The sequence below is a fragment of the Rattus norvegicus genome, chromosome 6, assembly GCF_036323735.1.
Source record: "Rattus norvegicus strain BN/NHsdMcwi chromosome 6, GRCr8, whole genome shotgun sequence".
Taxonomy (NCBI): Eukaryota; Metazoa; Chordata; class Mammalia; order Rodentia; family Muridae; genus Rattus; species Rattus norvegicus.
The window spans coordinates 79,367,363-79,381,330 of record NC_086024.1 but is presented as its reverse complement, the minus strand read 5'-3'; positions in this window follow the sequence as shown (position 1 = coordinate 79,381,330).

The following is a 13,968-nucleotide window of genomic DNA, read 5'->3' as shown; positions in this document are numbered from 1 at the left end:
TGCCATGCTCCCCAACTATTATGGACTCTGGGCCTCTGGAAGTATAATCCCAAGATGACTTTCTCTCCTCTATAAATTTCCTTGGTCATGCCATTTTCTCACAGCAACAAATAACGAATGGCAAGAAATAAAACATAAAGGTAAACAAAAATCCTGGTAGTGCTCTAGCTTTAACTGTCACCTGACCCAGGCAAGCTCAGACGTGCCTAAAAAGGAACCCTCCATTGAGAAATTATCCAATAAAACTGGCCTGTGGGCATGTACAGATAGTCCTGGGCTGTACTTCTCGTTGTTCTTCGTTGTCTAGAATGGCTTATGGTATGTTAGTGTCTATAGCTCTATCATTAGAGAAATGGGCAGTACTTCCTTTTAACCCTCCACATGCTTCCAAATTGGGTCACTGAGCACATAGGCCTAGGCTGTATAAGAATGCTAACTAAGCAAAATCCTATGAGTAATGCATTAGACAGCATTTGTCCATGGTTTCTACTGTGCATCCTTGCTACATAAGCCTCACAATGAGGTCAACCCCAGAACCCACATAGAGTTACAAGAAGACAGACTCCAGTGTTGTCCTCTGACTTCTACACTGAGCCTGTAGAGCATGCCCCCAATACCAGTCACAGATCACATACTAATTAGTAGACTGTTTTTTAAATACAACAAATATCAAGGCTGTGAATCTCAATTTATCAGCAATAATGTTGATCATCTCCATGTTATTTTTTTATTGCTTTGATTATACACCATGACTAAAAACACTCATAAAGGAAAGCAATTAAGATGCTTATGGTTTCAGAGGGTTAGAGTCCATAATGACAGAAAAAAAAAAGGAACAGTTGAGAATGTACATCTTGATCTATAATCATGAAGCAGAGGAAAGCACTGGGAATCACAAGAGTCTTTTGAAACCCCCCCAGGCATAGGATCTTCCAATAAGGCAACATCTCCCAATCCTTCCAAAAACAGTTCCAGCAACTGGGGGACGAGTACTGAAGTATATGAGCCTCTGGGGGTCATTCCCATTCAAATCAACACAATCACCAAAACCTTTAAAAGAGTAGGGCTCAATGGTAGGGTACGTCCTGGCATGTACAAAGCCCTAACTTTGGTTCCCAGCACTGAACCAAATAAGCTTATGGACAATCATAAGCACCAGATATAAGAGGCTAATGATGCTTTTAGAGACCATGGTTTTTCAGTCAGCCATCTCAGCTGTGAAATGCAGTCACATCTATGAAGATGATACTCCTCTACTAGGAATTGACCTACTTCATTTTTTAAAGGGAGGATAAGCTATAGAACTATGTAATATTTGTGTCAGATAAGTACATGTATGGTACCAGCATAGTATAAAAAACAGCATCAATTAGTACAACTAATGCATATTAACAATTATAATTTTAAGAAGAGGCTACTAAACAAATGATTAAACCAGATTTAAACTCATGCTTCCGATCAATTTTTGATCTCTAAGAACATGTGGCTTCTTCCATTGCTCACAGACTCTTGGCGAAATTACCCATGAACACACACAAATGTAAATTTTATTCATATTAAAAATGCTTCCGTGTTTGCCCATCCATGATGGTAATAATAGGAAGTAAGAGGTCTTTCATTATAAAGTAAACTTCTATTTTTTTTCCTGGCTATATTTTCAGATTTTCCTCTAAAAGTCTTTAAAAGTACTTTTCGGTTGTCTTTAGTTGTCTAGAATGGCTTATGATGCATTAGCGTCTACAGCTCTATCATTAGAGAAATGGGCAGCGCTTCCTCTTAACCCTCCACATGCAGGCAAAATTGGGTCACTTTAAAGGGCAAGATGTCAAAAGCAGATAAATCCTTTGTACTATAATAAGCATAATGATGAATAATGGCACTTATGTGCAATGAACAATGCCCTGACCATAAACAGCCTTTCTACCTAGATACTCAATTTAATTCAATAATATATTCCAAGTAATTTGTGGAGCTAGATGAGAAATTACCTTAAACAGTAAGACTGTGGAACTTACTAAAATATACTGTTGAAAATAATTAATGGAAGTGGGGTTTGCTGAAGTAAGATTGCAGCATTAAAAAGCATCATTGCAGGAGTGTAGCTTCCAAGCGGCCTGCCTTACAGCAGGTGTAGATGAGGGTTTGGTGGTATGGGCAATGGAGACAATACAAGGCTTGTTCCAAATAACAATGTTGTCAGGTTTTCTTCATCGTTAGCTTCTACCTAGACCACTCCTGGACCCAACTGAGCTCCTCCTTACTAAGCAATGTTTCACAGAGTGATCTCCAAAAATACATAAATCACATCACATTCCTCTTTACTTCAAATGCTCCTAAAGGTTTTGGACCAAAATAACAACAAACCCAGAATGCTCATTATGATCTGTAAAACCCCACCAGGACCTATTTCTAGCCTTCCTCACTGCCACTGTTTTCTATTGTTTTCCACTTTATCATTTTATAATAGCTACCATTGCTATATTGCTAGTCCTTGAATATTCTAGAATATCCAGACCCTGTGTACCTGTTCTTTACCAGAAACATTTTTGCATGGACTGCTTCCTCCCAATGCTCCCGTCCTTTTGGACTTGCTTCTATACCACTTCCATTATTCCAACTGCTATTTTCAGCATATAGCAAACTACAGACTATCCCAAGAGCAACACATATTTTAATGGAGAACTTTTTAGATCATAGAAACAAACAAAAGTCTCTCCAAAGTTAATGCCCATCTTAGGAGAAATGACTCATCCCTGATAATCTAGATCTGTGCTGCCCAATGTGTCCCTCTGCCACAAGCAGCAGACATTTAAATGTAAACTTGAAGGAGGATACTATTTCAAAGTAAAAAGAAATAAAAAGGTATCCTGCTGTGTTGGTGGCTCAACAGGCTAAGGCCCTCTCTGAACCACACTCCCAAGAAACTCAGAGCAGGTGTTACTGGCAGAACTGTACCCTGAAACCTCACCATCAAAGCTCTTCTATGCTATGACAAGCAAACTGTGAGTCAGCTGCTCGCACATTCACCAAGATGAAGAGCTGATAGGAGCCAAGTCTGCAAGAGAACTTTGACATAGACGATGAGCTGTACTGGCAACATTAAGAGCTGCTACACAGGGTCAGGACAGCATCAGCAGTCAGAGCCCTGAAGGAACACACAGGGATGTGAGGGGCATCTACACTCCACCTGTGAAACCTACCCCTTGGCCAGGATCTGAATCTGTTACCTGATTGTTCAGAGGAAGACCCAGAAGGCAGTGAGGAGGCCTATTGCAGAGGAACTCCTAGGGGAGGCAGACTTGTGGCAGCTGGGGAGGGAATGCTTAGACGGAGATGAACAATTGAAACCGGGCAATTTCCATATCATCACCTGGTTATCTCTCCACTACATCTATTTCTCCTTTATTTAATACTCAGTGTCAACTCAGTCGGTCAAGTTGTTTTTGCCCTGTGCCTCTTCCCACCATCCTTACTCTTTTATGTTCCCTTTAATTTTTTTTCATTTTCCCTTTCCAGAGAACACAGACTAGCATGGTTCACAGGTCCCCATGGGTCAGACTGCTGAGAGATGGAGCTATTCTATGTCATCTAGTAGCATAATTCTATTGTTCTTTTTCTCTGGCAACCTTCAGCCAAAACTTGGCCTTGGTTCCTGTAGTTCCCCTTTCTATTTACTTCCCCTGCTCTAATTTCACTTTCTCAATCCAATATTAATTACTAGACTTATTTTCCCCCTTTTTATTTACTCCCATGGAAACGAATATATTAGGAACTATCAGTGTTTGTTTGCTCTGCAAAGTGATTGGTATTTCAAGGATTTTCTTCTTAGTTGACTATTATTCTATTTTCTCTATGGGTCTATGTCTAAACACCCAATGGTTTGAAAGAGAAGACAGTATTCTATTCTTGACACAGAGCATTAGAGATACAGCCTGGTATCCTGAACACCAGCAAAACATAGGAAAATGAAATTTCAATTTCACCCACAACCCAGTCACACATGAATGTTCTACATACTCCCATGGAATGAAGAAATGAGAGAAAAAAGCTTACCTCAACCAATGACCTAACCTCAGATGCTCAAATACCAGTGCAGAAAACACAAATAAAACCAGAACAATGCGTCTCCTAATTAATTTTAATTTGGAGACAGGGTCTTGCTATGTAAACCACAGTGGCCTCAGAATCATAGAAATCCACCGGCAAGGTACTGGAATCAATGCTATCTATACACTATGACATCTAGATCTTCTTGCATTGCTTGCTAGATTTTATGTATCTTTGTGAATGCATGTATACATGTGTGGGACATGAGTGGGCACATGTTATGGCACATTTGTAGATGTCAAAGCACAACTTTAAAGAGTCAGTTCTTCCTACCTTGCAAATGAGGATTATGAAATCACTAAGTGCTAAGAAAAATGGCAAGACATAATACATTCCTTTTAACAATAATTCTGATTATTAATACTGAAAAATTCCTAATTGAACATAGACTAGAATATTGTGTATAAAAATGAGATTCAGACATGCCTGGGAAACCAGAGGACTACTCTTTGCCCACATTTCTGACTCTAGAGGAAAACACCTAGCACCATCAGGGTCCCCTGCACTCAGGGACCCGTCTGGTTGCTGCCCTCATGGAGAGCTGAAACATACCCCTGAGGAGTGAGTTCAGGCCCAAGACCAGAGGTAAGACTAACTTTTCTGCTCCAAGTGACCTGCCTGGTGGACTTAGGACACACACCCACAGGAACAGCTGAAAGCCAGTAGACAGGAATGACTACACGCCTGAAAGCAGAACACTCTGTTCCCATAACTGGCTGAAAGAGAACAGGAAAACAGGTCTACAGCACTCCTGATGCACAGGGCTTTGGACGGTCAAGCCACTCCTAGAAATAGCAGAACAAGGTACACTGGAGACAACCTGATGGAGAGAGGCAAGCGCAGGAACCCAAACAACAGAAACCAAGACTACATCACATCATCGGAGCCCAATTCTCCCATCAAAGCAAACACTGAATATCCAAACACACCAGAAAAGCAAGATCTAGATTTAAAATCACATTTGATCATGATGATGAAGGACTTTAAGAAAGCCACAAAGGACTCCCGTAGAGAAATGCAGGAAAACACAAGTAATAAGTAGAAACTCTTGGAGAGGAAACACAAAAATCTCTGAAAGAATTACAGGAAAACACAATCAAACAGGTGAAGGAATTGAAAATGGAAATAGAAACAATAAGGAAAGCACAAAGGCACCCTAAGAGAACACAAATGCCAGCCCAGGTTACTGTATCCTGCAAAACTCTCAATTAACATAGATGGAGAAACCAAGATATTCCATGACAAAAGCAAATTTACACAATATCTTTCTACAAATCCAGCACTACAAAGGATAATAAATGGTAAAGCCCAACATAAGGAGGCAAGCTATACCCTAGAAGAAGCAAGAAACTAATCGTCTTGGCAACAAAACAAAGAGAAGAAAAGCACACAAACATAACCTCATATCCAAATATGAATATAACAGGAAGCAATAATCACTATTCCTTAATATCTCTCAACATCAATGGCCTCAACTACCCAATAAAAAGACATGGATTAACAAACTGGATACGCAATGAGGACCCTGCATTCTGCTGCCTACAGGAAGTGCACCTAAGAGACAAAGACAGACACTACCTCTTTCAAAACAACTTTCCAAGAAAATGGTCGGAAGAAGCAAGCTGGAGTAGCCATTCTAATATCAAATAAAATCAATTTTCAACTAAAAGTCATCAAAAAAGATAAAGAAGGACACTTCATATTCATCAAAGGAAAAATCCACCAAGATGAACTCTCAATCCTAAATATCTATGCCCCAAATAAAAGGGCACCTACATGCATAAAAGAAACCTTACTAAAGCTCAAAACACACATTGCACCTCACACAATAATAGTAGGAGATTTCAACACCCCACTCTCATCAATGGACAGATCATGGAAACAGAAATTAAACAGAGACGTAGACAGACTAAGAGAAGTCCTGAGCCAAACATGTTATAGAGTTATAGAACATTCTATCCTAAAGCAAAAGGATATACCTTCTTCTCAGCTCCTCAGGGTACTTTCTCCAAAATTGACCATATAATTGGTCAAAAAACAGGCCTCAACAGGTACAGAAAGATAGAAATAATCCCATGCGTGCTATCAGACCACCATGGCCTAAAGCTGGTCTTCAATAACGATAAGGGAAGAATGCCCACATATACGTGGAAATTCAACAATGCTCTACTCAATGATAACCTGGTCAAGGAAGAAATAAAGAAAGAAATTAAAGACTTTTTAGAATTTAATGAAAATGAAGGTACAACATACCCAAACTTATGGGACACAATGAAAGCTGTGCTAAGAGGAAAACTTATAGTGCTGAGTGCCTGCAGAAAGAAACAGGAAAGAGCATATGTCACCTGCTTGACAACACACCTAAAAGCTCTAGAACAAAAAGAAGCAAATACACCCAGGAGGAGTAGAAGGCAGGAAATAATCAAACTCAGAGCTGAAATCAACCAAGTAGAAACAAAAAGGACCATAGAAACAATCAACAGAACCAAAAGTTGGTTCTTTGAGAAAATCAACAAGATAGATAAACCCTTAGCCAGACTAACGAGAGGACACAGAGAGTGTGTCCAAATTAACAAAATCAGAAATGAAAAGGGAGACATAACTACAGATTCAGAGGAAATTCAAAAAATCATCAGATCTTACTATAAAAACCTATATTCAACAAAACTTGAAAATCTGCAGGAAATGGACAATTTCCTAGACAGGTACCAGGTACCGAAGTTAAATCAGGAACAGATAAACCAGTTAAACAACCCCATAACTCCTAAGGAAATAGAAGCAGTCATTAAAGGTCTCCCAACCAAAAAGAGCCCAGGTCCAGACGGGTTTAGTGCAGAATTCTATCAGACCTTCATAGAAGACCTCATACCAATATTATCCAAACTATTCCACAAAATTGAAACAGATGGAGCACTACCGAATTCCTTCTATGAAGCCACAATTACTCTTATACCTAAACCACACAAAGACCCAACAAAGAAAGAGAACTTCAGACCAATTTCCCTTATGAATATCGACGCAAAAATACTCAATAAAATTCTGGCAAACCGAATCCAAGAGCACATCAAAACAATCATCCACCATGATCACGTAGGCTTCATCCCAGGCATGCAGGGATGGTTTAATATACGGAAAACCATCAACGTGATCCATTATATAAACAAACTGAAAGAGCAAAACCACATGATCATTTCATTAGACGCTGAGAAAGCATTTGACAAAATTCAACACCCCTTCATGATAAAAGTGCTGGAAAGAATAGGAATTCAAGGCCCATACCTAAACATAGTAAAAGCCATATACAGCAAACCAGTTGCTAACATTAAACTAAATGGAGAGAAACTTGAAGCAATCCCACTAAAATCAAGGACTAGACAAGGCTGCCCACTCTCTCCCTACTTATTCAATATAGTTCTTGAAGTTCTAGCCAGAGCAATCAGTCAACAAAAGGAGGTCAAGGGGATACAGATCGGAAAAGAAGAAGTCAAAATATCACTATTTGCAGATGATATGATAGTATATTTAAGTGATCCCAAACGTTCCACCAGAGAACTAGTAAACTTGATAAACAACTTCAGCAAAGTGGCTGGGTATAAAATTAACTCAAATAAATAAGTAGCATTTGTCTACACCAAAGAGAAACAAGCTGAGAAAGAAATTGGGGAAACGACACCCTTCATAATAATCCCAAATAGTGTAAAATACCTCAGTGTGACTTTAACCAAGCAAGTAAAAGATCTGTACGATAAGAACTTCAAGTCTCTGAAGAAAGAAATTGAAGAAGATCTCAGAAGATGGAAAGATCTCCCATGCTCATAGATTGGCAGGATTAATATAGTAAAAATGACCATTTTACCAAAAGCAATCTACAGATTCAATACAACCCCCATCAAAATACCAATCTAATTCTTCAAAGGGTTAGACAGAACAACTTGCAAATTCATCTGAAATAACCAAAAACCCAAGATAGCTAAAACTATCCCCAACAATAAAAGGACTTCTGGGGAAATCACTATCCCTGAACTCAAGCAGTATTACAGAGCAATAGTGGTAAAAACTGCATGGTATTGGTACAGAGACAGACATATAGACCAATGGAACAGAATTGAAGACCTAGAAATGAACCCACACACCTATGGGCACTTGATTTTTGACAAAGGAGCCAAAACCATCCAATGGAAAAAAGATAGCATTTTCAGCAAATGGTGCTGGTTCAACTGGAGGTCAACATGTAGAAGAATGCAGATCGATCCATGCTTATCACCCTGTACAAAGCTTAAGTCCAAGTGGATCAAGGACCTCCACATCAAACCAGACACACTCAAACTAATAGAAGAATAACTAGGAAAGAATCTGGAACACATGGGCACTGGAAAAAATTTCCTGAACAAAACACCAATGGCTTATGCTCTAAGATCAAGAATCGACAAATGGGATCTCATAAAACTGCAAAGCTTCTGTAAGGCAAAGGACACCGTGGTTAGGACAACACGGCAACCAACAGATTGGGAAAAGATCTTTACCAATCCTACAACAGATAGAGGCCTTATATCCAAAATATACAAAGAACTCAAGAAGTTAGACCACAGGGAGACAAAGAACCCTATTAAAAAATGGGGTTCAGAGCTCAACAAAGAATTCACAGCTGAGGAATGCCGAATGGCTGAGAAACACCTAAAGAAATGTTCAACATCTTTAGTCATAAGGGAAATGCAAATCAAAACAACCCTGAGATTTCACCTCACACCAGTGAGAATGGCTAAGATCAAAAACTCAGGTGACAGCAGATGCTGGCGAGGATGCGGAGAAAGAGGAACACTCCTCCATTGTTGGTGGGATTGCAGACTGGTAAAACCATTCTGGAAATCAGTCTGGAGGTTCCTCAGAAAATTGGACATTGAACTGCCTGAGGACCCAGCTATACCTCTCTTGGGCATATACCCAAAAGATGCCCTGACATATAAAAAAGACACGTGCTCCACTATGTTCATAGCAGCCTTATTTATAATAGCCAGAAGCTGGAAAGAACCCAGATGCCCTTCAACAGAGGAATGGATACAGAAAATGTGGTACATCTACACAATGGAATATTACTCAGCTATCAAAAATAATGACTTTATGAAATTCGTAGGCAAATGGTTGGAACTGGAAAATATCATCCTGAGTGAGCTAACCCAATCACAGAAAAACACACATGGTATGCACTCATTGATAAGTGGCTATTAGCCCAAATGCTTTAATCACCCTAGATGCACAGAACACATGAAACTCAAGACGGATGATCAAAATGTGAATGCTTCACTCCTTCTTTAAAAGGGGAACAAGAATACCCTTGGCAGGGAATAGAGAGGCAAAGATTAAAACAGAGACTGAAGGAACACCCATTCAGAGCCTGCCCCACATGTGGCCCATACATATACAGCCATCCAATTAGACAAAATGGATGAAGCAAAGAAGTGCAGGCCGACAGGAGCCGGATGTAGATCGCTCCTGAGAGACACAGCCAGAATAGAGCAAACACAGAGGCGTATGCCAGCAGAAAACCACTGAATTGAGAATGGGACCCCTGTTGAAGGAATCAGAGAAAGAACTGGAAGAGCTTGAAGGGGCTCGAGACCCCATATGTACAACAATGCCAAGCAACCAGAGCTTCTAGGGACTAAGCCACTACCTAAAGACTATACATGGACTGACCCTGGACTCTGACCTCATAGGTAGCAATGAATATCCTAGTAAGAGCACCAGTGGAAGGGGAAGCCCTGGGTCCTGCTAAGACTGAACCCCCAGTGAACCAGATTGTTGGGGGGAGGGCGGCAAGGGGGGGAGGGCGGCAAGGGGGGAGGATGGGGAGGGGAACACCCATAAAGAAGGGGAGGGGGAAGGGGGATGTTTGCCCGGAAACCGGGAAAGGGAATAACACTCGAAATGTATATAAGAAATACTCAAGTTAATAAAAAAAAGAAAGAAAGAAATGATAAGGAAGTGTAGGCTTTAATTTTTCAATGCCTATTTTTAATGATGCTTATTAAATGCTTTAACCTCCCGACTAGCCCATCACCCAACAGATTTAGTACAAAAGGAAGGTTATAATATTATGGGGAAGTGGACCTGTTTTGAAATGGTTCTTTGGAGCAAACCCCATCTCTTTGTCGGGAAATCAGCAGTTCGGTTCACAGGTCAGTGGGTCATCCCCCTTGCAAACACTTCACAGATATATCAGCAGTCCAGTTAGGTAGGGTCAGGATAGCAGCAGTCGTGGCATGACCTAGCAAGAACAGCTAGGCCTCAGCTCAGCACAAGTCAGCAGGAGGGACCAGGGCCCTCTGCCAATTGGTCCAAGTCTGAGGAAGCAGCAAGACGCTGCAGGAACTTCTCAAGAAATTTTTGTTTGTTTGTTTGTTTGTTTGTTTGTTTTTGTTTTTGGTGCATTTCTCTCTATGCAGTCAAATCAATAATTCACGTAAGGGGAACCAATACATGTATGTCGTTAGCTTTAGCAAAACATTCTTTCACCTGTGTCTTCCTAAAAGAAATGTTCCTCCGTGTGTCTGCTTTAGCAAAATACCCTTGTGTTCACTTTAGGGAAAGTCCTTCAATGTGTTTGCCCCAGCACAACACCATTTGACACAACTGACTTTCCCACTTCATACCCCCCTTTCTGTTTAGGAATCATCCTCTTCTCTATACACAATAGAAATAAGTATAAGAACCATCACATTTTCAATTAATGGCTATGTATGATATAGTTGAACCATAGTCTAACAAAGCCACCTTAAATTTCTATCAATATATAATAATTAAAAATACTTTAAATTTCTATCAATACAGAATATAATAATTAAAAACCCTAAATTTCTATTAATATAGAATACAATAGTTAAGCAAAGCCTTGCACTTCTATTCATGTACAGTAACTAAAACAAAACTACTTTAAATTATCAATATGCAACAATTAAACAAAACAACTTACCATCCTAGATGATAACACCCATAACACACCAAGTGACCAAATCACTCACCCCAATTTAAGGGATTGGGACTATGGTCTTCTTTCCTTGCTGAATTGGGGTGAAGAATTCCTTTTTGGGCCCCAAGGGAAAAAAACGGTTAGTCTGAAAAAAGCTAGCTGTTGCATTTATTGCCCAGTCCCTATATTTATCCAGTCTCTGTACTGTCTTTCCAGTCTCTGTATTATCTAGTCTGTGTTTATCCAGTCTCCGTGTGATCAGTCATTAGGATTAGCCCTTTTGAAGTTGATCTGTATGACTTTCAGGAGAAATCATTAACAGACAATTTGTAAACCATGTGGGCTATTTGCTATGGAAAATGTCCATCTGCCAGATGTCATTTCTTTTGGTACCCTGAGGATTACTACTAGCAGGCAATAGAGTTCGGTTGTATAAAGAACAAGTAGGAAATTTTTTAATTATTTTTTTGGCTTGTTGTTAAGCGATGGAATTTTTTTTCTTTAAACCTTCCCCATTAACATGTTTCTCATGAAAATTTGAGGCTTCTAATGCATTTCTTATTATTAATTGGTTAATTTCATCATTTCCTTGAGCTAATGGGCCTAGTAAACCTGTATGAGACTGAATATCAGTAATATATAATGGATAATTTCTACTTCTGATAGCCTGTTTTAATTTTATAAATAACAAGGTTAATTCTGAGTTAACAGGTACAAATTCAGCTATCTGTATATGCAAAACGGCTCTGCATATAAAGCATCAGTAATTATGTTAAGAGATTCAGGATAGTCTAAAAATACCATAAGGATAACATACAATTCTGATATTTGAACTGATATTTATGGACATTTGACCACCTTGCTTTTTTCATCTGACTTACCACTATCTTGTTTACAACAGTATAAAATGTGTGCCTCTGCAATTGTTCTCTTTACCATATTTGAAAGAATCCAATTAGTTCTCTTTATAAACAGTATATATTTGCTTTTTGTATATTTGTTATTAATTTCACCCACGAAGTACAACCTTTTTGCCAATCTTCACTGATCACCCATAAAGGCATAATCTTAGCATATTTGTAAGAGGTACTAAAATTTCAGCTGAATTTGTTCCTGCCTATTGACATAGTCTTATTCTACCTTTTATAATTAATTCAGAAATTTTCTCTCTATATGTCTTCAATTTTTTACTTTGTTTATGAGCTACTAAAATCCATTGTAAAATACTATCTTCTTACCTTGGCATAATGAGTCTAGTAGGCGAATGAGTTGAAGGTAAAATGACCAGAATACAATCAAGTTTTGGATCAATTCAATCCACAAATTACTCTTGCAGTCTTTGTACTACAGGAGTTTAGTCTTTTTCTGCTTCAGCTGTTAGAAATTGTGGGCTATTTACATTTGAATCTCCTTATAATGTTTGAAACAAATTACTTAACTTATATGTACTTAATCCAATTGTCAACCTTAGTCAGTTAATATGTCCCATTAATTTTTGAAAATTGTTAAGAGTTTGCAATTGGTCCCTATAGATACCTGTACCTTTTATGGTCAAATTTTTTGTTGACTGATTTTATACCCCAAATAACTAAGTGAAACTCCTTTTTGTATTTTTTGAAGCAATCTATAACCCCCAGCATGGCAGATTTTTTTGTGTGCTATCTTAAGTATATTCTCTAAAACATCTTTGTCAAAATCAGCCAACAGAATATTATCCATATAGTAATAAATGATAGACCAAGGAAATTGTTTACAAATTATTTCTAATGGTTGTTGCACAAAATACTGACATAAAGTTGTACTACTTAACACTCCTTATGGAAGTACTTGCCATTGGTATTTCTTTAGTGGTTAACTATTATTCAAAGTACTGAAAAACCAAATCTTTTCCTATCTTTGCCATGCAAGGGTATTGAGAAAAAACAATCTTTCAAATCTATTATTATTATAGGCCATGATTTTTGTAACAAAGATGATAAAGGAAGTCTGAGCTATAAAAGACCCATTGGCTGAATTACTTTGTTACCTGCTCTTAAATCCATTATCAACCTTCATTTTCCTGATTTCTTTTTTACAACAAACAGAAGAAAATTCCATAGACTGGTAGACTTCTATATGTTGAGCCTCTAGCTGCTCTTGTACTGGTTGTTCAAGTGCCTCCAATTTTTCTTTTATGGGCCTCTGCTCTTGTCAGAAAGGCTGGTTTGATAACAATTTTAGGGGTTGTTGGTATGTCAGCAGTGGCCCCTTTTATAAATTTAGAAACAGTCCTGAGTGCCCTGTTTTTTGACCATGGTCACAGCTTTCAATTATTCTCTATATCACCTGCATCAATACCTTCCCCAAGAGCAACTACCATATCACCCCTATGGTGAGACTATCTGGAGTTATCTTTGGCTGACTTCTTGCTTGTGATTACTCATGAATGAGTTGACTAACACCTATCTTTGTTTTTAGTTAAGACATGTTTCATATTCTGCCATGTTTCTCCACTTACACATATGTCCTTACAGACTGTCCAAGCCTGAAGAAAATGTGATAAGTCAAACTGTACTAGAAGCTCGCCATCTAAGCATTTGTGGTTATCATTTAACTTTATAGAATTGATCATGCTTTCTGCTGCTTGCCTTTAAAAGACACTGAGAAAATATACTTGCTGTTTGTGTACTATTGACCCACAGCCCTCCTATATCTGTCTCTTACATCTTCTTTCTGCCTTTTTGGTTTCCTATAATCATCCTCACTCCCCCAGTTGTGATTTTCATGTTAATTGACTGGCAGTCTCCAGCAAGTGGTGCCCATTGTAAAGGCTCCACTAAGGGGAACACAGTGAAGGAAACTGCTAGAAGTGAAGTGCTAAGGAAAAGTGAAAGTGTTGGCAGTGGTGAGTAATG